The sequence below is a fragment of the Callospermophilus lateralis genome, unplaced genomic scaffold (genome assembly GCF_048772815.1).
Source record: "Callospermophilus lateralis isolate mCalLat2 unplaced genomic scaffold, mCalLat2.hap1 Scaffold_74, whole genome shotgun sequence".
Classification (NCBI taxonomy): Eukaryota; Metazoa; Chordata; class Mammalia; order Rodentia; family Sciuridae; genus Callospermophilus; species Callospermophilus lateralis.
The window spans coordinates 7,246,956-7,273,324 of record NW_027515420.1 but is presented as its reverse complement, the minus strand read 5'-3'; positions in this window follow the sequence as shown (position 1 = coordinate 7,273,324).

The window sequence follows — 26,369 nt, the reverse complement described above, 5'->3', positions numbered from 1 at the left end:
ATAATCAATATTGTCACACTGAATCTCTGTTCCTTTGAAACAAAACAGGAAAACAGAACATAACAAAACTTTCATGGCACTCTGAAATCAGAGAGATAGTAAAAAACAAAAATTGTTTATATATTTTTTTATGATAGTTAAATAATAAGGTTATATTCACCTGGTTTTAAGAGCTAGAAAATACTCTGAATGATAAATATGATCATTTGTAGGATCTCCCACCCAAATCCACCAGGGTTCTCCTACTGTCCCATGGACCTAGAATAAAAATTATCCTACTACTATGAAAATCATAACTCAAGTAACAGTACTGTTCACATATCAGCACCTATTAGTCTAACAACTTTTTTGATATATAATTTATAAAACAAAGTTCATTCATTTAAAGTATACAGTTCAATGGTTTTAACATATTTACAAAGTTGTACAACTATGAACATAATCTAATTTTAGAACATTTTTATCACCTCCAAGAGAGTACTTATATTCATTAGAAGTATGGACATGGCTATTCTAAACACTTTGTTAAATGGAATGATATAACATATGGTCTTCTGTGACTGGCTTTTTAAACTTACCATACTATTTTTATAATCATCCATGTTTAAACTGCATCAGTACTTTGCTTCTTTTTATTGTCAAATAATATTCCACTGGACACATATATCATATTTTTTTTATATAAGCCAATCTCTCTTTTTTCCTTATATGGTCCAATACTGTTCAGAATTCACTTCTTCCTCAGGGACTCATGAAAAGGAGATCACATCCCAATCATTTCTCCTCCAAATCTTCTTGTACTGTCTCACATGAGCTTTTGGGGGACACCACATTTAAACCATAACCCCTGGGATAATTCTGATTCACATAAAGCCAATCACCTCATGACATTCTAGTGACAATATCTATAGTAAAGGAGAAGTCCATAACAAACACTTGGCATAATTAGACTGGGGGGAGCATGTATTTGTGGGAAGAGGGCTTACAGTTTATGTTGTGGGCTGAGGAAGTGGGTATGTGTTCCCCTTACTCCATTAAAAGTGAAAGAGAAGCAGGAAAACATTGGGGAAGTATCCAACAGCGTGAGCAGAGCAAAGAAGTGGAAAGATCTTGGGCCTTGAACAATACTATTAACCTCAAGACTGGACCCTCCTTAGGGCCCATCTGATCTGTGGACCTTTTATTGTACAAAAGGATATATTACCTTACGTAAATCAGACTGAGGCAAGTTAGGTTTTACATTCTTGAAGCTAATAGCATTATAAGAGAGTTAATCATAAAAACAAACATGTACTTTCTCCTATTAATTAATAAAACTAAATTATGATGTATTATGAATAGCAATAGTAGAAAACCATGTGAAAAAATAATGAAACTTCCATTCCTTTAAAAACAATCAAAAATTTCAAATATGAGCTTATACTTAAATATAATTTAATATTTTATATAAAATTTCATATTTATAAAAATATTAACTGTAATTTGGTGTTATCAACTAATGCTCATATACTGTGAGAAAAATAGGAATGAGGAATGCTTTAGGAATTAAAGGTCTGAATGCTTTAATGACAATGTGGAATTAAATTATAACATGGATGGGTGATTTTAGAACACACTGCTGAACAAAATTCATTTACATTAAAGATGTACAAATGTTAACTAATATAGGAAGTATCCAAATACATTTAACTAGAATTTTAAAAGACTACTTGATGTAAAGCATTGTTGTATACAGTTTCTGATTTACTTGCCTTCCCCAGTTAGTTTTTTGAAACTGTAGACTGAGTCCTATTTGCCTTTTGTATGTACAATTTCTAACACAGTAACTAGTCAAAGGATATATCTTAAAAACTATTGATAGAATAAGAAGAGGATACAAAGTAGGTTTTTACATGTATGTTTACCATTATGTTGGTAAACACATATAAGACATTGAAGAACTTCTAAGTATTAAAGGAGGAAAAGGAGGAATAAAAGTAGAAATAGAAACATGATAAGAATCAAGAAAGGACCTCCTAGGGAAGAGCTCCATATAAAATGCTATCTAATCAGAGAAGGGAAATAACTGAAAAATCGGCTGGTTATGGCATCTGGTCAATCAGATATTAGAGATCCTTGAGGAAGTGGTCTCAGCAGAAAAAAAAACTGGTGACAAGAAAGAAAATGTAGAATACCTTTCTCTACAAGTCTAATGTTTAAGAAAAGGAGAGAACAGTATTTTGAGAGACATCATGATTTAAAAATGGATTTTTGGTAAGTAAAAATGAGAGTCAATAGAGAGGGCAAAAATAAATGGCAAAGTTCTCATGGATTTGAAACCACTAAAATAGTGTCCAGTGATGCAATGTTAAGTTCCCTAGGCTCTCTGAGGACGGAGGTGTAGTAAAATCTGAGGTACAGACGTTTTAGTTTAATATAGATATAGATATTTTCCACTTCTACCTGATCATTCCATGTGAAATCAGGGTAGATGCAGACAGTCCATGTGATAGGCTGAATGGATGCTTCCATCATAACAGAAGGAATCTGATGAACACATTGTTTGACCTTCCGTCCAATATCCACAATGCAAAATGTGACCTGAAAGAAAAATATCACATAGAAGTAATGTGTCCAGACAGAAAAAAAGCAATATAATCTGACTTGACCTGGCATTGTTGAGAGCCACAGCCCAGTCAGAATGATGCCTGGCATTTGCCAGAGGGAATGTTTGAAAGGTGATGCCAGTGAACCATTGAGATGATGATTTGAGTTAAGCTATATATAATTGCTGTGATGCTGGATTGATTGAGTTGTATATTTGACCTTTACTATTGGGCAATAGGGTGGCTCTTGCTGCCTTGGGCAATAGGGTGACTCTTGCTGCCTCGGGCAGCAATTCATAGCTCTGGAAATCAGTATCAAGGTTCCTTTAGGTATTATTAGGGTTCTGAGCCTTGATATTGTCCTTAAACTACTTTAAACAGAACTACTTCTTTTTGAGTTAGTTTAGAACACATACAGAAATATTTAACATTTTATGTACATAGCCACTGGTTTATTCACGGTCTACTTTAGAACTCTAAAATCACGAGAAATGCTTCAGGAATTAAAAACAACTCATCCACCCAGGCCCACTTCTAGAAAACATAAAATAATCAGGTTTTGGAATGCAGACATGTATGGGAATACCAAGGGTAGAGGCTGTTAAAAAACAAATGTGACTAACTGATTTGAGCAATTAAGTGAAAATAGATCATGTTTAAAGCATCAAGTGTGCAATATGTGTACAGTCAACTTACTTTTGTTAATAGTCTGTCTTTCTTTCTGCCCTTTTTCCTACTCTATCTTAGAGTACAAATGTTATGACTATCTCAGCCTCTCTAAACATCTTTGGAATTCTTTCTTCTTTTTTTTTTTTTTTTTTTTTTGTTACCAGGGCTTGAACTCAGGGCACTTGACCACTGAACCACATCCCCAACTCTATTTTGTAATTTTATTTAGATACAGGGTCTCACTAAGTTGCTCAGTGCCTTGCTTTTACTGAGGCTGGCTTGGAACCTGCAGTCCTCCTGTCTCAGCCTCCCCAGCCATTGGGATTCCTGGGGTGTGCCACGAGCTCAGTTTCCTCTTTAGAATTCTGGCCAACAGTAACCCTCCTCCTAACTCATCTTCAGAATGACTCTTTTCATGTGTAATGTCTATCCTCTGCAGAAGTCAATACTGTCTAATCAAGGCATTATACATTTATTCCATAAATGTTCAGATTTGTGGAAATGTCTGTTTAGGAATAACTTTTCAATATTACACAAAATGCTGGACACTGAATACTATGTATGCACTGATGACAACTGGATTTAAAGGCATCTATGTGTGATTAAGCTTGTTTAGAAACTCTGGAGAATGTAGAGCTTATTGTTCACTTAAACTTTTACTGTGATACTGCTGATATACATAACATCTTTGAAATTAGTTCAATATTAAGAAACAAAATGATAATAAATATCACTGAATGATTATTATCATTTATGGGTAGGATCTACATTTAAAATACTTAAAACTTTGCTAATATAAACTATTTTAATTGCTAATTTTTTGGAGGGGGTAGTGGGGGTTGAACCCAGGGCCAGCAGCTAAGCCACCAAGCAATATCCCTAGCCCATTTAATTTTTTTTTTTAATTTTGAGACAGGGTCTTGCTAAGTTGCTGAAGCTGACCTGGAACTTGTGATCCTCCTATCTCAGCCTCCCGAACTGCTGGGATTAAAAGCATGTGTGACCACATCCAGCCTTAATTGCTAATTCTGCTAAATAACTTCATAAAATCTGGAGTGATTTTTGCTCTTTTGGATAAATAAAGAGATTTCACATGTAGGTTCAAAATTTATATTGAGTTATACGCATTCATGGATATGTCAAAATTAACAATGTAAACTATAATGTACTAAAAAAACAAATAAAAAAAGAAGTGAGAAAATAAATTTATTGGGGCTGGGGATGTGGCTCAAGCGGTAGCGCGCTCGCCTGGCGTGCGTGCGGCCCGGGTTCGATCCTCAGCACCACATACAAACAAAGATGTTGTGTCTGCCGATAACTAAAATAAATAAATAAATATTAAAATTCTTTCTCTCTCTCTCTCCCTCTCTCGCTCTCTCTTTAAAAAAAAAGAAAATAAATTTATGTTAAATAATATGAAAATTCACAATATTTTTTTTACATATTTATTTACTTATTTTTAGTTCTCGGCAGACACACATCTTTGTTGGTATGTGGTGCTGAGGATCGAACCCGGGCCACACGCATGCCAGGCGAGCGCGCTACCACTTGAGCCACATCCCCAGCCCCCACAATATTTTTATATCTGGTAAAATATTTTATTTTCACAGAAAAATTCATTTAAGCACTTTTCCCCCTTCTTACCTAATTCATCTTTCCTCATATCTTTCAGCTTATCTACAGTAAGTTTTTTTTCTTCTAATCTTGTTAGAATGTGTGGTGGTAACACTGAAAATTGTCTCAAAGGGCTAGCCCAACCCCAAAGCCTCTTGTTGATGACTTTACTAAGATTCAGGAGCCTGTAGGTCATGGTAGGCCAACGTTTCCTCAGAGCAATTTCAAAAAGGGCACGAACAATTCTAGCTGCGTTCTGAAGAATAAAAGGGGGAGATTGGTTGTTAGGTCCAATGTATTTTTAAATTTGTCATTAATTTATTATTCAAACTCAGTCTTCTAGAATGAATTAATAAAATCAGCAAAGCAGCAGGATATAAAATCAATACCCATAAATCAAATGTATTTCTCTACATCAGTGATGAATCCTCTGAAAGAGAAATCAGGAAAACTACCCCATTCACAATAGCCTAAAAAAAGCAAAAAAAAAAACAAAAAAAAAAAACAAAACAAAACAAAACAAAAAAAACCTTGGGAAATGAACTTAACAAAAATGGTGAAAGACCGCTACAATGGAAATTACAGAATAATAAAGAAAGAAATTGGTGGAGATCTTAGAAGATGGAAAGATCTCCCATGTTCTTGGATAGGCAAAATGAATATTGTCAAAATGGCCACACTACCCAAAGCACTATACAGATTCAATGTGATTCCAATTAAAATCCCAATGTCATTCCTTATAGAAATAGAAAAAGCAATCATGAAATTCATTTGGAAAAATAAAGAGACCCAGAATAGTAAAATCAATCCTTAGCAAGAAGAGTGAAGCAGGAGGCATCACAATACCAGACCTTAAACTATACTACAAAGCTATAGTAACAAAAACGGCTTGTATTGGCACCAATAGACATGTAGATCAATGGTACAGAATAGAAGACAGAGAGATAAATCCACATAAATACAGTTGTCTCATACTAGAAAAAGGAGCCAAAAACATTCACTGGTCAAAAGATAGCCTCTTCAACAAATGGTGATAGGAGAACTATAAATCCATATGCAGCAAAGTGAAATTAAGACCCTATCTCTCACCATGCACAAACCTCAACTCAAAATGGATCAAATATCTAGAAATTAGACCAGATACCCTGAGCCTGACAGAGGAAAAAAGAAAAAGTAGGCCTAAATCTTCATCACATCTGATTAGGCTCCAACTTCCTTAAAAGACTCCTAAAGTACATGAAATAAAATCAAGAATTAATACACAGGATGGATTCAAACTAAAAAGCTTCTTCTCAGCAAAAGAAACAATTAATGAGGTGAAGAGAGAGCCTACATTTTAGGAGCAAATTTTTGCCACAACACATTGGAAGAGAATTAATCTCCAGAATATATAAAGAACTCAAAAAACACTTATAAAAATCCCAATCAATACATGGGCTAAGGAGCTGAATAGACACTTATCAGAAGAAGATATACAATTGATCAATGAATATATGAAAAAAATGTTCAACATCTTTAATAATTAGAGAAATGCAAATCAAAACTACTCTAAGATTTCATCTCACTCCAGTCAGAAGGGCAGTTATCAAGAATACAAACAAAAAGAAGTGTTGGTGTAGACGAGGGGAAAAGGCACACCCATACATTGCTGGTGGAACTGCATAACTGTGCAACCAGTCTGGAAAGCAGTACGGAGATTTGGAATGGAACCATCATTTGACCCAGCTATCCCACTCTTGGATCTTTACCCCAAAGACTTAAAAATACACATAATATAGTAATGCAGCCACATCAATGTTTATAGCAGCTCAATTCACAATAACTAAAGTGTGGAAGCAACCTAGATGCCCTTCAATAGATGAATGGATAAAGAAACTGTGGTATATATACACGAAGGAATATTACTCAGCATTAAGAGAATAACATCATGGCATTTGCAGAAAAATGGATGGAGTTCGAAAATATCATGCTAAGCAAAGTAAGCCAATCCCCAAAAAACAAAGGTCAAATGTTTTCTTTGATAAGTGGATGCTGATCCATAATGGGGGAGGGCATGGGAAAAATGGAGGTATTCTGATTGGGCAAAGAGGTGGGAGGGAAGGAGAGGGGATAGGGAGACAGAAGGAAAGATGGTGAAATGTGATGGACATTATTACCCTAGGTAGATAAATGACTGCACATATGATGTGACACTGCATCATGTACAAACAAGAGAAATGAAAAGTTATGCTGCAATTGTGTACAATGAATCAAAATGCATTCTTCTGTCCTGTATACCTAATTAAAATAAATAAATAAAATTTAAAAACCCAACAACACTATTCATTACATTTAAATAAAAATAAGAATTTTAAAACAAAAAACATTTAAAACATACTTTTTCTATATTAAATCTTTGAATAAAATTACAAATATAATGTAATAGAATAATTACATGAGATAACATAATTATATAAGATTAAAGTTTACTTCTCAAATTAATAAAGGTATTTCTAAATAAAAATAATCAAAATGTATACTTTAAAGGTTAGGATTTTTTTAAAAAATTTATGCTTAGAATCAGGTATAGTGGCACACACCTGCAATCCCAGCACCTCCAAAGGTTGAAGAGGAGAATCATAAATTCAAGGTCAGCTTCAGCAACATAGCAAGACCTTGTCTTAAAGGAAAAAATAAAGCCAGGTGTGCTTGTGTGTGAGGCTGAGAAAGGAGGATTGCATGTTCAAAGCCATTCTCAGCAATTTAGCTAGGCCCTGAGCAATTTAGTAAGACCCTATTTCAAAAAAAAAAAATAGAAAGGGTTAGAGATGTGATTTAGGGCCCCTGGTTTCAATCCCTAGTACTAAAATAAATAATTAAAAGAAAAAAGTAAAAAAGGACTGAGGATATATTTCAGTCATAGAGAGCCTCTCAGTTCAATCTGTAGTATTATGAAAAACAAAACAAAGAAAAGAAATGAAAGACAAAGAAGACAAAAAATAACTTACTTTATTTCACATGATGGTTTAAATATATGAAGAATTTTTTACAATAACAGTTTTTAAAAGTTATAAATTAAATGAGCTGTAGGTTTAGGGAACAATTTTCTTTCAGTATTCAATATTTAAAATCAGAGACCTATCATACTGGAATATATATATTAGGCCTTATATAAGATAGATTTGTTACTAAGCCAAACAAACCACTAACTTTCACCCCCAGTCCTGATTTACAAGCACAGGTTACATAAAAGATGTACAAATCAATATCTTTAAAGAGAAACTGTAGTTCATAGAATTTCTCAATGTATTCACAGAATAATAGAATTAATTCCTTGGTCTCTAGAGATAAACAAAGAAGAGAAAATGGGGTGTAAGATTCTTACCTGTGCAACATATGCAGAATCTGACATAAGAAGGAAACTATCCATCTCTCCTCGGCTGGTGGAAGCTTGAAGAAAGATGTTTATTTTCCCATAACTATTTTCTACACCTCCAGGAGCTGAGAGTTCACAAAAAATTTTTAATAGAGCATCTAACTCCTCTATTTCTTCTTCTCTGACCTAGAAGAGTCAATATTTTTATACTAATATTTGGTTTGATTTATTTAAAAATCATATTGAATGTTTCTAAGATTGCCTTTTAGTATAATGTAATATTTTACTCTTGTACAGCTAAAACACAGTAATTTTCCCATAGGTAAATTATAAAATATAATATAAAATTATGTTGAGGCAGGTACAATTATATTTATTGTTCATCACCAATATTAAAGTTGCCATTGACACATTAAAATTTGATATGCCACAAAAATTAAGTCATCTGACCTCACCATCTTTCAACTGATGAGGTTTCATTTTTTATTTGACCAGAGTAAAACCTCTGCCCAGACTGATTAGGGCAAAATTGATTATCTTCAAATGCATTCATTATAGTCATATATTTTTATATGGCATAATGCATTCATAGCTTAAAATTGTGAAGTACTATTTCAAAGTATTAAAGTTTTCACTGTTAATAACATTAAATTATAATATGGGTACAGAAATATTCATTTCTGTATTAGTTTGAATCATGGATTTTCTTAACATTTTCTTCAGTGAACTATATTGCAAATAAACCAAAACATATACAATATATTTTTCATAAATTCATTAACACACAACCTATTTAAATTTCTTGATTTGGGATACAAAGCAAAGCATGATGTTAGGTATGCTGTGATATTATTATCTAGAACACTGAGTTTTCTTGTACAATAGAAAACACTGCTGATACTCCAATATGCCATATGGCTTTTTTATATTGTATCAGGAAAAACAATTAATTTCAAACTTTCATAAATGAATAAATGTGTCTATGTTGTACATATCTGACTGAAATTTCAAGTAATCTTACCTTGATCTGATCAAATTATTCGGCTTTGGAGACTATCTCAAATATGTCACCTTCTGTTTTGTGAGCATCGAAGAGTTCATTAAAGGTCTACCAAAGTAAGTGTCACATTTAATTAAAATAGAATATCAAAAGATATTATCAAATTTATGAAAGATTATAAAACACTCTTAAACATAGTTAAGAAAGCCATTAGAACCAAAAAAAGATCAGTAAAATCATCTAATGAAATCTATACTAAATGTCTAAAAATGTTCAACATAACATTCTGGTCTTGACTTCAGTATAGGCATATGGAAATCTGCATCATTTACTAATTATAAGCTCACATACATCATATAAAATTCAGAGGGAAATAACTAGACAGCATGCAATTCAAAGAGTCTCAAAATATGAATAGTGAGAATACACAGAAAAATCAGTTAAAGGCCATATGGAGAAGACAAAGGTACTACAGGGCTAGAGTTGCTGAAAAAGAACTGCAAAAAAAGAAAGTGTTAGGCTGTAGTTTGGAAGCAGTCTACTAGCAAGAGGACAAATGAGAAAGGCTGTCTCATAGAGACAATGAGATGAGAGTAGGTGATATAAGGAGGAAGGACTAGGTCTGGGATTGAGGAACCACCAAATCACAGCTCTGAGATAATATGTGAAGAGGTCTTGCAGAAATCTAGTGTCATACACATATAGGTTATTCTGAAAAAATGAGGAAAACCAAGTAAGCACATAAAGGTGTTTTTCTGAAACCTGTCTTATATATAAGCAAATATTAAATCTACAAACTCGAGATTTCAAATAAGCTGAGTTTTTCTTTTTGATGATTTCTATTCTCCTATTTTGAAAACAACTTTATGTAAAAAAGGCAAAAATGAATTTAAGAAAAAGCTCAAAACACTATCTATTGAAAAAAGTATAAAAATTCAACTTAACCTATTTCAATCTCTTCATATTTAAGTATTCTCCCAACAGGTTATCATTGTATTGACATGTACTGATATACGTACATGAAAACACATAAAGAAATGTATATGCTTTTTAAAAGTAAAAATATTAAAGTATCACATCGTATTAAACAGGACGTAGTTAAAAAGCAACAAATCCTCTTATAATTGTATGGTCAAAATTGGCCTTAAAAGTTCCTTAAATTACTCATCTAGTACAAACAGGCTGACTTGGTAATTTTAGTAGTTTCTTAAACTCTTCCTTAGTGTTTCTTACTAATATGCAACTAAGTTTTCAACTTTTTATTCAAGGAAATAATTAAGCTATCAAGTCCAGCTTAAAATCATTCTGGCATACACTCCGTAAGACTCACCAATAGGCTTCAACTATTTCAGGTGTATGTAGTGTTTAGGATATGTTCATGAAACAGGATGGCAGAAGAGCACCATTGCTATCTAAAGTCATTTTTTTTCTTGTCATTACTAAAAGTATATTGCTGAATTCATATAAACTAAACGTATTTGCTCATAAGTTGCTTTTGTTATTTGGCATTATTAATATATTTTGAAGTCTAGAAAGTATTTGACTATAAAAAACAAACATTTTTGCATTTGTTCCTCTCAGAATATTACCTCAATGGTATTGTATTTAATATAACAGTGGCTGGCGGTTCTACCCAAATCCGTTGAGGAAAAATAACCAGTTCTCTCTTCAAAATGAATCATCTGAGCTTTGTCTAGTTTTCATCCAACTTCAAAGACTAACTGTTCTCGATGCTTCTTAATGTTGGGTCAATCTACAGGAAAGAAATATAAACACTTGATGTTTTAATTAGACTTTTAAAAACTTAATTTTGAACTGGTACTTTGAAGCATAAAATTATATGTATCAATGGTGTAAAGTGATTTTTCAATACAAAAATATATTGTGCAATATTTAAAACAGATTAAATACAACTATCTTTCAAACATTTATCATTTATTTATGGTAAAAACTTAGTACTCATTGATCAGTCTAACATTTATCATTTATTTATGATAAAAACTTAGTACTCATTGATCAGTCTCTCCCCATCCCTCTCTCCAGCCCCTGGTAAGCACCATTCTATTTTCAACCTCTGTAACATCAACTTTTTGAGATTCTACACATGAATGTGATCAGGTGGTACCTGTTCTTTTGTACTTAGCTTATTTCACTTAACATAACAACATCCAGTTCCATCCCTATTACTGCAAAGACAATATATCAGTCTTTTTTTATAGCTGAATAATGCACCATTTGTGTATAGGTATTAGATTTTTCTTTATCCATTCATAAGCTGATGAACACTTAGGCTGCTTCCATTTCTTTGTATGGATAGTGCTGCAATGAACACAGGAGAATCGATGTTCTTCAACATACTGATTTCATTTCCTTTGGGTATATACCCAGTATTGAAGCTGCTGATCAGAGAGTTTTCAATTATAAATTCTGAAGTACATTCTATACATTTAAGAAACAACTAAATAAGATTTTATTTGATTAAATAAAGAAAGCTTTAAAATTTATTAAAATTATCAATCTTTTTTGGATAATAAAACTATCAATCTGTACAGTCTCTTTAGATACCAATATTATTCTTCCATGATCTTATAATCTTTCAGGTTATAGACACAGGGAATCAGGTATAAGGAAAAAAAAAAACATCATCTTCTCCTTACCACACTTAAATAGGCACTTTAAATTACCGAACCATACTTCTATTTTATCAGTCATTTGGGGATATGATGGCAAGAATGCTTTCCCCTGTCAAAGGTAAAATAAATGCATGGTTATTCCCTTAAAAATACAATTCTATTGTTTTAGTAATTTTCACAACTGTTGGTGGAAAAATCCATTTTGTCTATAATAATAATAGAAGCAAAGAATAAAGTGAAGTTGACAGTGAACTTTTATATAGTTTTAAAGCTATTATAATTTTTTTCTAAGTATAAATTGATATTCAATACAAAATACTAACAAATATGAGAGAGAGAGAGAGAGAGAGAGAGAGAGAGAGAGAGAGAATTTTTTAATATTTATTTTTTAATTATCGGCAGACACAACATCCCTGTTTGTGCCTGGTACTGAGAATCGAACCCGGGCCACACGCACGCCAGGCGAGTGCGCCACCACTGAGCCACATTCCCAGCCCCCTAACAAATATTCTTGTTGCTATGTATATACATGCACAACCATACTGTACAAGTGCACAACCATACACATCTAAGTCTTGAAGATTAATCTCTTGTTATGAGCAATAATGTAAAATATGACCTTTAATGGGGTGTTGGAGAAGTAGTAAAACTCCTAGAAATCTAATGAGTTAATACTTCTTCCGTTTATTTTAACTTAGATCTTTATGGCAGCTTAAAAAGTTTTAAAAATCAGAAAAATGAGGCAAAAAGAAATCAACTGCAGATAAGTAACATAGAGTCAAGAGTATTATCAGAAAATATTTGCTATAAGTGATACTATATATATCAGGTCCAAACTACTTGATTTGTTTTTGTCTATAAGAATTCTATAGATACAAATTTACAGAGCAACAAAATCAAAACATATAAGTTAAAGAAAAAGTTAAGATATAGTACTGTAAAGGCAGTAAAACTATGAATCCTGGAATGAAACAAAATTCCTCTTTTTTAAATACCAGAAAACTATGTTAAAGTTTTCATTATACTGCAAAAAAACTTTTGATATTAACCTAATACTTAAAAATCAATTGATGTGTTTATCTTATTCCAAGGGATATTTAACCCATGAAAATACATGTACTTGTTTATTTTTAGTCCTTCAGAAAATTTTCATTCTACCTTTGACTATTCTCACAATGATCATATTTATGATGAGAACATTTAGAGATACATAATTTAAAAATTGCAAGGTCTGTTGGGATTGTTGGGTCACAGCAGCACAAATCATAATAGTCAAATTATGTGACCAGTTCAGGTACCCATTAACATAAGAATGAATGGAGAAAATATGGTATATGTACAAAATGGAGTTTTATTCAGACTTAAAGAAGAATGAAATGTCATTTGCTGGCAAATGGATGAAACTGGAGAACATCATGCTAAGTGAAATAAGCCAGACTCAAAAAGACAAGGCCTTATGTTTTATCTCATGTGGAAGCAAGAGATAACTAAGGAACTAAAAAAAACAGAGAAAGTGGGTGGGCAATGTCCCATGAAAATAGAACCGAGATCAGCGAAGTAGATAAAGGGTACAGAGGGAAGGGAGAAGGGATGGAAAAGGGAGGAACCAAGTGAAGAAACTGACCAAATTATGCTATGCACATGTATGAATAACCATCTGTGATTCCCACATTCATGTGTGCCTATAGAGTATCAGTTAAAAATTAATAAATATAAAAATGTATGAAATCACAGATTATAATGCAGTTATAAATTGCTTATAAAATAAGACATCCATTTGAAGATCAGCACATATTTTAACTGAGAAGCAGAAAAGTAGTGGAATTCTATGTAAAGAAGACCCAAGTATGAAAACCTAAGAATTTCAGATTACCAGCTTCAGAACTAGTTGCTACTACTATTCTTAATGTTTCCCCCCTAAGTCTTAAGTTTCAAATCTTCCATGCAAAATCTACTGCACAAGAAAAGGAAAAATGAAAGAAAAACCCCAAAAGTTTGGCAATTGCTTTGATAACAAATGTGTGTGTGTGTGTGTGTGTGTGTGTGTGTGTGTGTGTGTGTATATATATACACACACACACACACATATATATATATATACACACACACACACACACACACACACACATACATACACTCTCAATGCATATGTATGTGTATTTGTTTATCAATACAATATTTGTGTGTATGTATATTGGTAAATACAGAAAAACTATAATTTTGAATTAGACTCAACCTCTTTGATAATTTTGACTTAACAGAAGTAAATATCATATGAAGATGGTGAAATAATGTTTTTATTACATTACAACTGAATTTTATCTGTAATTAGGAAGCATTTACAGTATATAAAGCAGAGTTCTAAAGAAAAGACAAGATCTGTAAGCCAAATGGACCACACAACTATAAAGCTCATAGGAAGACCTGCTAACACATGTATCTAATTCTCTGTCTATGCACACACATTGAATCATGAAACTGACTTCAAACTTTAAACTGTTAAGACAATAATGCATTAATGCTGTCTTTTATTTCACTATAGGGAATAGAAGGGACATGACAGGAGGAGTAGATTGTACCAGAGTAAAAAATCATGGTGAAATATTAACATCTAACAGAAATATACCTGAAAAATAGAATGATACAAATATCAACATTATTAATGGGAAAAGAGATTTAAATAAAGGAAAATAATTACAAGGAACCAATTTAATTTTTTTAGTGTATTTTAAAAACGATTAAGGCTCTTTATTTTACTTCTAGGTCCATAACTCTATTCAGATGAGGCAACAGTGGCAAATATTTATCCTCACATCATGAAAGGATTACAAAACTAAAAAGAAGGCTTGAGGTTTTTTTTTTTTAATAAATGAGTTTGAGTTTTCTACCTGATAAGCTTTGTAACTGATGCCATACACTAATGGATTTGCTCTCATCCGTACATAAAGGTAAGTGTAACTTATCCACTTCACTGCTTCTTCCATGTTTGTGACTGTTCCCAGAGCAATCTGCAAATCAAAAATACAACAGAAATTAAAGGAATGCATTAAAGTCAAACATAAACATTACAGCAAAGGCCATTCTGCCAGAAATTAAGTTTTCAAAATAGATCATTGTGCCACATTTAAAAGTAGGTAAGCACAATCACTGAAATGACTTCTCAGTTGATGAAAAAGCAGGCCTCTTTACTTCACTGAGAATAATACATTGGAAATGCTATCTTCCAAAACTGAACTTACTCAATGATGACATTTGATTGTTTTTCCCTGTATGGATTTTAATTCTACATAGCATTAAGGACATTTTTGACATTTGTTAATTCTTTTTCATATTCTGTATCCATTTTGTTTTAGTTTCATTTTATATTATAAAACTACTGAATATGTTTAAATGTAAGTGTACCAGAATAAAAATAACAAAATAAGGGGCTGGGGTTGAAGGAGAGCACTTGTCTAAGCACATTTAAGGCACTGGGCTTAACCCTCAGCACCACATATAAAATAAATAAAATGAATAAAGATTAAAAAATAAAACTCAACATTATTAAAAAAATAATTAAATATTAATTCTGTCGAGAATTTTGAGGTTTATGTGTATAAAGTCATTCATAATGACACAGATAGCCTAATCCCCATAACCAATTACCGTATATGAATCTTGCTATGCTAATTATTCACTCTAATTTAGGAGAAAGAAAGTACTATAAGTTCTGTTCTATGATATATCCCTTGAAAGATGGTCTTGGTTCCCACATGGTCTGTCCTGATTATTACTACAGTATAATAATATAGTAACAAGTTAGCATTTCAGAGAGAATCCTGGTTAGAAAAAAAAAAAAACCTCATCTACAATTTTCATCCTCTTTATTCATCTGGTTATCTTAAATAAATATCAAAATAATAATTTTTAAAAACTGAAATGTGATTTTAAACTTAAAATTTTCTCATTACAAATTTCTGTATCTCCAGGGACTTATAACATTATTTATTTAATTTGTATGTGTTTATAGTGCTTCCCCTACTCAGGTATTTTCAAATATTGCAATGAACATGCTCCCCCCCGACAAAAACTAGCATGGGTCCTTCACAAGATGTATAAATTTTTCAAAACAAATCTATTCTATGTTTCTAAAATTCATTTTAAAGTACAGGAACAAAAGTTGCTGTAAAAAAATTTACTTAAAAGTAATAGAAGAAATAAGGATAAAATCGCACTGTTATATCAAGAACTATGTAATGTTTTGAACAACCTACAATAAAAATTAATTAAAAAAAAGAGATACAGGAAGAAAGCAAGCAAAATGCAAAATCAGGGGAATAAATCTAAATAAACATGATACATAATAAAAAAAAAGTATGTCATTTAATCAAAGTAAGCCATGTGAAATGAACACCTGGGTTTGGTGAATTTCTCCTCTCTGAAAGAGAAAATGAATTCCATTTTTTAGCATTTGAATTCACATCACAAAACTTGGTTCTTCAATAGTCTTCAATAGCATCATTACTAAGCATACAAGTTAAGTCCTATGTACTCTGAACGGAACCTACATGCCTAGCCCTCTGTGCATCTTATAGTCCAATGACTAGATATTATTCTCTGAACATATCTAGTATTTTCATTTAATGGTCTTTTTCTTTTCTCCTTGGAATGTCTATTGAAATCTGAGACAACTAGCTTAAACTTACCTGCTTCCCTTTGGTGTTCCAACAGAACTGATTTTCCTTTTCTTAAGCAATAACAATTCTTGATTTACATAGTACATATGTGTGTATATATTCATTTCTAAATCCTGTTGAGTTGCCTGTATCTCAGAGGTAGAGGCCTTGCCTTGTTTAATCACTTATCATTTAGAGTGTCACTCAAGACATGATCAATTAAACTAGTATTGACAAGTTAATTTAAAACTGAATGTCTTGTTATACAGTTTAAAATAATGTCTTAATTTACAATATTTAATTGAATTTCTGACCATACTTTAAAATCCCCTACTGTTATATATGTTTGATGTCTATGTTTTTAATTATGAATAGTGCATTGAAATAAAAATCTTGGTGTAGATTTAATTTTTCATTAAATTTTTTTCATTTAAAAAAATTCCCAATTTTAGGACACCAAGATTAAAGGTGCTGGAAAAAGATTAGCTATTAAAATATATTACCAAAATGTTTTGTAACAAGATTGAACCGTTCAAATACCACAGAAAATCTGAGTGTGCTAAATCCTCAAGGCATTTTCAGAATTGAACATTAAAATGTTTAGTTTTTGACAATTTATTTGAGTTAAGAATACATAATCTTTTTAACGTAATTCATCTAATGATATTTTCATCCAAACTTTCCTCCGGAGCAGGGCGCGGGGCAGAGGCGCCCGCAGGGCAGCCCGAGTCCAGCTCGGCCTGGAGACCAAAGGGTCCGAGTCCAGCGCCCGGGTCGCAGGGCTGGCCGCCCAGCAGAGGCCGCGCCCCGCACTGTGGTCCCCCGCCCCGCATGCCCGCCGCCGCCCGCCCCGCCCCTAGGGTGTGTCCGCGGGAGAGTGCGGGGTCCTCGGAGCCCCCGTGAGGGCCGCGGCCAATGTCCAGCGCGGCGCCCCCAACCCTCCAGGCCCCCCGGCGCGGGGCGCGCCGGAGCGGGGATGGCGCAGAGGGGAAGCGGGTCTCCGCCAGCCCCGTTGCAGCCGCGCGCTGCTGACTGAGGGAGGGCCTCGCTCCCGCCGCCGCCGCCGCCCCTGGGCACAGAGGCCCTGCCACCGCCGCCCCTTGGTACCTCGGCCCCGCCGCCGCCGCCTCCTCAGGCACTGACTGCAGGAGATTCCGCCGCCAGCAGCGCTTCGGGATCCCTCCATACTAATTTTCCATACTGGTTGTACTAATTTACAAGCCCATCAACAGTATAAAAGTGTTCCTTTTTCTCCACATCTTGTCCACCATTTATTATTGTTTTTATCCTTAATGGCTGATGTTCTAACTGGAGTAAAGTGAAATTTCAATGTAGTTTTGCTTGCTTAAGCAGTTTTTAAAAATACATTATTTGTTCTAATTTGTTATACCTGATAGCAGGATGCATTTTGGCATCTCATAGGTAAATGGGGCAGTTTTGATCATGACTTAGTTTACCATGCAACACTGATTGACTCTAGTTTCACAGTTGTCATTTTATATTTACTGAAAATTTTAAATGAGAAATATGTATTTCACATTTCATTTCCATTAAGCCACTTGCTAGTGTGATAATTAAAATAGTTTCTACCTAACAGGGAAATTCCAGAAACTTGGTTTGGTGGGCCTTTCTAATGATAACTATCACCCTGCATGGAATACAATTTATAGTAACATCAGCTACATCTAAGCAATTAATAATCTTCAGCCCATCTAGAATTTTATTTTTTTTTACTTTAAATAAATTTTATTTCAGGGCTGGGGTTGTGGCTCAATAAAAGAGCACTCACCTCGAATGTGTGAAGCCCTGGGTTCCATCCTCAGCACCACATAAAAATAAAGGCATTGTGTTGTGTCCATCTACACCTAAAAAATAAATATTTTTAAAAAAAAATAAATAAAATTTATTTCATATACAAATAAAGTTTATTTCACTTTTTATTGCTTTTTGCTTTCCTCAATAAAAAAGTTTTGATAATAACGATTTTATAATACTTCTTTTTGTTAATTGCCTACATGCTAAAAATAGCATGAGCAGAGTTCTTAGTCCTGCTACTATTCACATTGTTTAATCAGTTTCTTAGCCATCATTTTCTCCAAAAGTAGGTACTGGCATTTTCTGAAAAATGCCTTTTTTTTTCATATGGCTTTCCTTATTTTTCTTTATAAGATTTCCTAAAATTATCTTCATAACTGCATAAATTTGAAGTTACTGACACCTTCAATTACTGCTTCTCTATAGAACCTTAAATCAAAAATTTTCTCTGTTAGTAGGATGGTATCTACTACGTTCAAGCAAACTCTCCTTAATGTATTCTCAATTCTGGTTTCTTCAAATGTTCAGCTTAAATCTTTCCCTAGAAATTGTCTTTTTAAAATCCACTTAGAGCTACACATGTCAACATATATTTTTACAAGATGAAGCTCAACATATATTTTAAATTTGTTGCTTTGATGATCTTAAGCAAATTTGTAGACTGCACAGATTGACATCTCAATTTTAGCACATTTGTGTACAAAATATAGTTTGTTGTTGTTGTGGTGGTACTAGGGATGGAAGCTGTGGCCTCCTGTGTACTAGCACTCATCCTACCACTAAGCCACATCCCCAGCCCCAAATATAGTTTTATCTAATTAGAAGCTCCATCAAAAGATTCTCCCCACAAGTTCAAATATCCCAAAGCACAATTATACATTTCAAAATTAGTTTTTTAATAAAGTTTATGCTCTTTTCATAGAGTACATTGATTTTCTTTTTGGTCATTATAAGACTTTAAAGCTGCTGAAGGTGAATAATCTGATTTTAGAGTGCCAATGATTTTGAATGAAATGCATGAAAATGTAGAGGCTTTGTGTCAGTCCTCCAGTTTAACTAGTAGGTCCAGAGTGCTTTAAGGAGCTTTCCCAGCAGGCTTTCCAACTGGGCCACAGTGTACAAAAGCATTCAGCATACTTGCTTCCTCCTCTGCTGTAGGCAAAACCATCTCTATTTCACATGTTCCAGACAAACCTCATGAGATTTTCCACATGTACCAGTGGGTCTCAGAAGTAGCAGCCCGGTGGGGCTCTTGTGTGTGGAAAGTGGCAGCAGCAGGCCACAGCATTCTAGGCGCAAGGCTGACACACAGAGTCACAGCAGGGTCAGAGGCCTCCCAAGCTTCTCTGATTATGACCAGGCCCAGGACTGCTTGGAGGTGCACATGTACCACCTCTCATATCAAGTCATTTTTAAGTCATATTTACTTCTTTTCAGATAGCACCCTGTACAGTATTCTAGTCACTTTGAATCTGGAAAGATTCAGGAAAAAAGTTATCACCCGCCATCTTTCATATTTCCCCACAAATTTAAATTCTGTCCTCTCACACACTATTAAACATGGCAGACGCTGGAACTAAGACAATGAAGGTCTATCAAACTCATCCCAAATGATTTTAATGCTAATATTAATAAGGCCTTATCTACACAAACACGTGCATTTGAAAGAAAAGTGACCACAACACTCGGAGCAACCAAAAGATCTTTATTGCAGCAGTGCAACAAAGAGAAAGGAAAGAAGGAAAGAGAGAGAAAGAAGAGAAGAGATGAACAGGGAGAGAGCAAGAGTGAGAGGGAGCACGTGCAAGAAAGAGAGCAAGAGAGAGAGAGCAAGAGAGAGAGGTGCCTGGCAGGAGGGAGATTTTATAGCCCAAATCTAATGGGGCCTTTGGGTCTGCAAGCTGCCTTTTTGGCCCAAAGGGGGTTGAGTGCTCAGCCTTGAGCGGGACTTGACACAAACAGGTGATAAAGGACCAGATAGAGGGGGGTTTGAGTGCCTGGGCTATCTTGCAGCCAACATCTGTTTAGCCTGCCCTGCAGGCAACACAGTTCAGCCTGCTCTGCACCCAACAGCATTATGTTAGTCATGTTGATTGGTCTTGAGGGAGACCTAGACCATGCAAAAGATTTGATTGGCATGATAAGTGTATTGATAGGGATAGCCAGCTGTGTTGCTCTCTTAAATACTCTTTTAAAACAAACCTTATTTAAATTTCAAATTTTAAAAAAATTAGGTGCAAGCTTTATTCAGTGCTATTCTTGAAAGCATGTCTTAAAATAGTCTTTACTTATAATATGTGAAAGAAAAAAGCCTCTCCTTCAAAAATTAAAAGAACTCCCAAATATGATTCATTTTGCAGAATTACCAGCTAAGCAAGATGAAGATTTGCTAGCTATGATTATCAAGTAGCTGATTACAACGCTTTACCATCAACCAAAGGTCTGCCCCGCCCCCTTTCAGAAGCAGTGCAGAGTGGCCCCAAAAGGCCATCCCAGGGACAGGGAGAGGCCCAGCCAGCCCACATCCCAGGGGGCAGTGGGTCCTGGGATGATTCCAGCCTCCACCACCATGAGCAGCAACTTTATGAAGAACCCCAAGAGAGATCAGAGAAAAAATTGTCCAGCTGAGCCCCGGGAACCCCAGAAATATAGGGGCTGACAAGGCCAGTGGTGTTTTGAGGCTCTGGGGCGGGGCTTGTGAAATAGTAGTAAGTAATTTAAACACTGTCAGATGGAAACAATAAACAGCTTCTCGGTCCATACATAGGCTGAGCATCCTGAATCTAGAAATCTGAAATCCAAAATGTTCCACATCTGAAATTTTTTAGTGTTCCCATGACACTACAACTGTAAACTTCCATGCCCAGCCTCACGAAATGGTCACACAAGAGTCCCACTGCATTTATTGTTGCAATCTCAAAAAATAATAAAACGTTTATTTCCAACCAAATTAGGTACACTAAAAGCCTAGAGTAAATGGAAAGGGAGGGAATCAAGTTTATGCTTAGAGACCTACAATCTAAAATAAAGAAGGAAGCCAGGGACAGGGCACACGCCTGTAATCCCAGTGGCTCAGGAGGCTTGAGGCAGGAGGATTGTAAGTTCAAAGCCAGCCTCAACAACTTAGTGAGGCTCTAAGAAACTCAGTGAGATCCCCAGTACCATGAAAGAAAGAAAGAAAGAAAGAAGCAATCATTTTGTCTAAGAGAACACATGAAATAATAGTAATAAAAAAGGAGCTATGTTGTACATCCTTCAGGAGGGAGTATGTCTTTGAATTTACTTTAAGGTGAAGTCATATTTGAATGTTAGGAGCTTCATGGTTTGAGGACAGTGTAGAGTCACCACAGATAACTGCACAGGCTGAGTACTGCACAACGTCAGGTGACATTATTCAAATGGATTGTGATGCACTTCTCAAGGACTAGAGGGCATCAGGTTGGGAACATAGTTAGAGGTTATGTTGAGTATGGGTAACAAAGCCCCCAAACAATGGTTTGATCACGAGGGGGTGTTTCTCTTGGGCAGCAAGAAGTTAGGGAGGCCTAGTTTATATGGTGTACAAAGCCATCAAAAACCACCCTGATGTCTCTCTTCTGCCATTCTAGGTAGCTCAGCATGGTGGAACAGAAATAGGGAAGCAGAGAGCCAGAGGAAGCCAGGCTGGGGACTGCCCAGGGAAGGACAGTGGGAGGCCGAGGAACCGGATTGTGGTGCATGCATGTGATTCCCCAAATTGTCCATCCTGAAGTGCATCCTGGGGAAGGAGTGCCAGACAGCCAGGCAGGGCTCTGCTAGTGAGACAGGCGGTGGGACAGGTAGCAAGGTTCCTTTTGGACTTTTAGATACTGGGGGAAAATTCTACCTGAGAAAATCAGTGATCTCAAAGAGGTAAATGAATATTACTTCTTTTTGGCCTATGACAAGAATGTTTGCCTTTAATTTGAGATTTGTCAAGTAATTCTGTTTTGCTCATTGAAAAATTCTAAACTTTAGGGGTTGGGGATGCAGCTCAGTGGTAGAGCACTTGCCTAGCACATGTGATCCTCTGCACCTCATTAAAATATATATAAATGTGTGTGTATGTTTGTGTGTGTGTGTGTGTGTGTGTGTGTATATATATATATATATATATATATATATATATATATATATGTATACACACAAATAAAATAAAGTGAAAAAAAATCTAAACTTTAAGGATAAAATTTTTGTGCTAAAATGAAACTATTTCTGTCACAATGATTTTGTTTCTCAAGCTAGAGCCTAGATTTCCACATGTGGGCTCCATTTCTCACATTGGTCTAGGATAATTTTACCCCAATAAATTTTCTCACTCCTCTAAGCCAAGGAGAAAAAACAATTCTCAAGAAAAAGGAGAAATTAACAATAAATCAATAAAGACATCTTAATGATAAAAGCAAAATTTTGTAGAAAAACAGATGGTGATTTGATGACTGAAGAATTTTTTTAAAAATGTATTTTAATGAAAATGTGTGTGTGTAAATTTAAGCTAAATATTTTAGTGTCACATGACAATTAGGATAGCTCGCTGATTGAAAACGGAAACCATTTGTCTCAAATGAATACTGACAGTTGTTGGAAGTGACAGCTGAATTGGAAGCACCACCTCCTACTTAAGTTGGGGCACATTTAGGAATATATGCCTTTATCAGACTGGGGATAGCAAGAGCCATAACAATCTCTCTAGGGGAAGTAGTATTTATTGCATATTTCAATTTCCCCCTACTAATAATTGAAGGGATTAAATAAGTGAAATCCAGAACTACTGCTATTTATGTAAATATACTTTAAGGAATCAGTAAAACAAGTCAGTCCTTATTCAGATATTACAAATAAGAAAATAAAAATGACTGTAACAGACTTACAGACCAGCATCACAGCTGCAGTGGTGGAAGATAAGACAATGCTCTAGGAACCAGTAACATAAATTTGATTTTTCTTTTGTGGACCTCATTTTATTTAATACTAACTATTAAATTAAATAGTAATTGTTTCTTTCATCATCACTGTGGGTGATCATCGTTTAGAGTAGGGGATACGGGTTTATAATTGTTTGAGTTCAGACCTGGTGAACATAAAATGACACATTTCTCAGAGGGGGAATCCTTCTTCATGAGAGCTTTTAAAGCTCCAACCTGAAGATTCTGTATACTTGACTAAGGAAGGCCAAGGCATTCCATGGAAGATGGAACCTTCTGGAATAAAGAAGAACCAGGCCCACAGAGTCGGCAGCAGAAGAGCTGCGGGGCCCCTGCAGCACCCCGGCTCTGTTTTGGCTCCGCTGAGGCAGGAGGCTTTTGTGTCTCAAGCCAGAGCCTAGGGCTGGAGATGTGGCTCAAGCGGTAGCACACTCACCTGGAAGGCGTGCGGCCCTGGGTTCAATCCTCAGCACCACATACAAACAAAGATGTTGTGTCCACCAATAACTAAAAATAAATAAATAAATATTAAAAAAATTTAAAAAATAAAAGAAAAGAAAGATGGACCAAATGGATCCTTCAATTAATTAAAAAAAAAAAGCCAGAGCCTAGATTTCCACTCAGGGCTCCATTTCTCACATTGGTCTAGGTGAATTTTACCCCAATAGATTTTCTCACTCCTCTAAGCCAAGGAGAAAAAAAAAAATTCTCAAGAAAAAGGAGAAATCAGATAACAATACAATGGAGGAAATATTACCTGCAGAATTGGCTGCCTGTCCCTGAGAAATTGAAGATGGTTTGAAGCCTGCGAGCTCTTACACTGATAAAATGATACTGTAAATTTTAATTTATTTAAAGATAAAAATACACTAAGTATAATTTTTGAATAGGAGAAATTAATTACAAATTTTCAAAGTATAAAAATAATCTTTTCTATTAATATTATTCTCTAATGCATTTTTCTGAAAATGATGAATGCAATATTACCTCCTTTTGACTCATTGAATAGAAAAAGATCATTAAAATATTGGTACAGAATCTCTTTGTATATAGCCGTTTGTAAAGAAGTCTGTGGTAAAGTGGAGTTTTTGAAAGAGGACTCATTTTTTGTACCAGCTTTTGTGGAGGATTAGATTTTTAGACTCTGTGGCTGCATTGAATCCCTTAACCTAAAGCTTAGTGGCTGAAAACAACCCTTAACTATACTTCTCCACCATGCTGTGTCCAACTGGTTGCTCTGATGCCTATTGGGCCCCATCATGCAGCTGCCCTGGGGTGGGGGGAGGTCACTGCATGTGTAGTCTAGCAGCTGAGAGACCCTAAAATCCGGTACTGGGTCTTCTTCTCTTCCTGGGGGTCCAGAGTTCCTCAAGGGCTGGGGGCAATGGGGGAGGAGGTTGTGAAAAGCTGTGAAAGCTGGTGAGGTCTATATTCTGAAATTGCCGCACATAGCTTCCTGTCACATCTTATAAAAGTCAAGGCATTTGACCAGAACAGCTCAGCATCAGAGGTAGGGGCAAATCATTGGCATAAGGTTCACAAAATTACAGCTATGTTTTTTAAAGACCACAAACGGAAACCTTTGAAAACTTGATATTTCATATTAATTCCGCACCAGAGAAAAACAAAAAGCACACATATACCAGTTCTCTGTCCATTTTAAAGAAAGCTGATCTTCTGTGTTACCTTAGAATCAGGATGGTCTGATTCAAACAGCTTCCATTTATATGGATTTAATTCTACGTACTGTTTAACATTAATAAACAGGAAATCCACAAGATAAAAACATATGTCCATCTGTACCTTTTTCAGTGTTAGATTCTGTATTTATTAAAAATTGCATTTTTATTCAATATAACATGATTTTCACAGAAGTTAAGGCTGAGATACTTGAAATATAGTAGTTCAACTGAAATTTATAACTTTTGGAAAAATTTTGTTTGACCTCAAATGGGACATTACTCATATGAATGAATACATAACAAGATGATAGTACTTTTCAAGTTTTATAAAAAGCTTTTTTATTTTAATTAATTTGTCATTCTGTCTCTGATTACATTCTTTTAATCTGAGGAGGCTAAAAGCAAATAGTTTATAATCTTCTGCAATCATGGGTAGAAGGAGCTTCCCTCAAAGAAGAAAGCACATATATGTTTGCTTAATTAATGTGCTTTAAAAATATGTTAAAGCATATGAGCATTTTGCAAAAATAATTTAATAATTACTATAACTTAATAATTGGCATCAGTTAAATCTTCTCAAGATTCATTTCTTATTTGATAGAATTTTTGTAGTGAATTGATTTTATAATCCCTGTTAGTTTAATTGGGCTAACTTTAAAGTGAAATCAATGAAGAATATTTTATTACTTTTATTTTTTATGTGCATTCATTATTTGCTTCCAGAAGAATTTAGAAATACCAATTACATCAGTGTCTAGCACTTCAGTCTATAATTTGTGATGGATAAGAAAAAACCAGGACTTTTGGATATGTACACAAATTACATAAAAGAAACCCTGGCACAGTTTCTGAACTTCAGGAGAACCAAGGTACTGCCATTGGATGCCACAAGGAACCTGTAGAGAGAAATATTATAATCAAAATATGCTCAGATGGGAGCAGGACATTGTAGGGGGTTATATCAGGAGCTCACTTATCACACACTAAAGTAAATGAAGGAAAGTCCCAGTTCAAGCAAGATAATAGAACTAAACCCCCCTTGGGGGGTGACTGTCCGGGAGAATCTTTGTTCAATTGTATTTTGCCACACTGTTGCTGGCCTTTGAAGATGGAGAGGACCATAAGTAGGGATTGGAGAATGACTGCAAGGAGCCAAGAGTGACTGCTGCCCAAATACCCAGGAGGACACGGGAACCTTAGTCTGCAACTTCAAGGAACTGTATTCCACCAGTCGCAAGAATGGGCCTGGAAGAGGACCTGATGTTCCTGAGGGAAACAGGCCAGCAGGACCTCAGTTGGTCCTGCTTTGACTCCTTAAGCTGGGAACTCGATTGAGTCCTGCTAGACGTCTGGTGCACAGAAACTGGGTGGTAGCGAGTGGGTCCTTTTTTAAGTTTCTAAGTTTGTGATCATAGGTA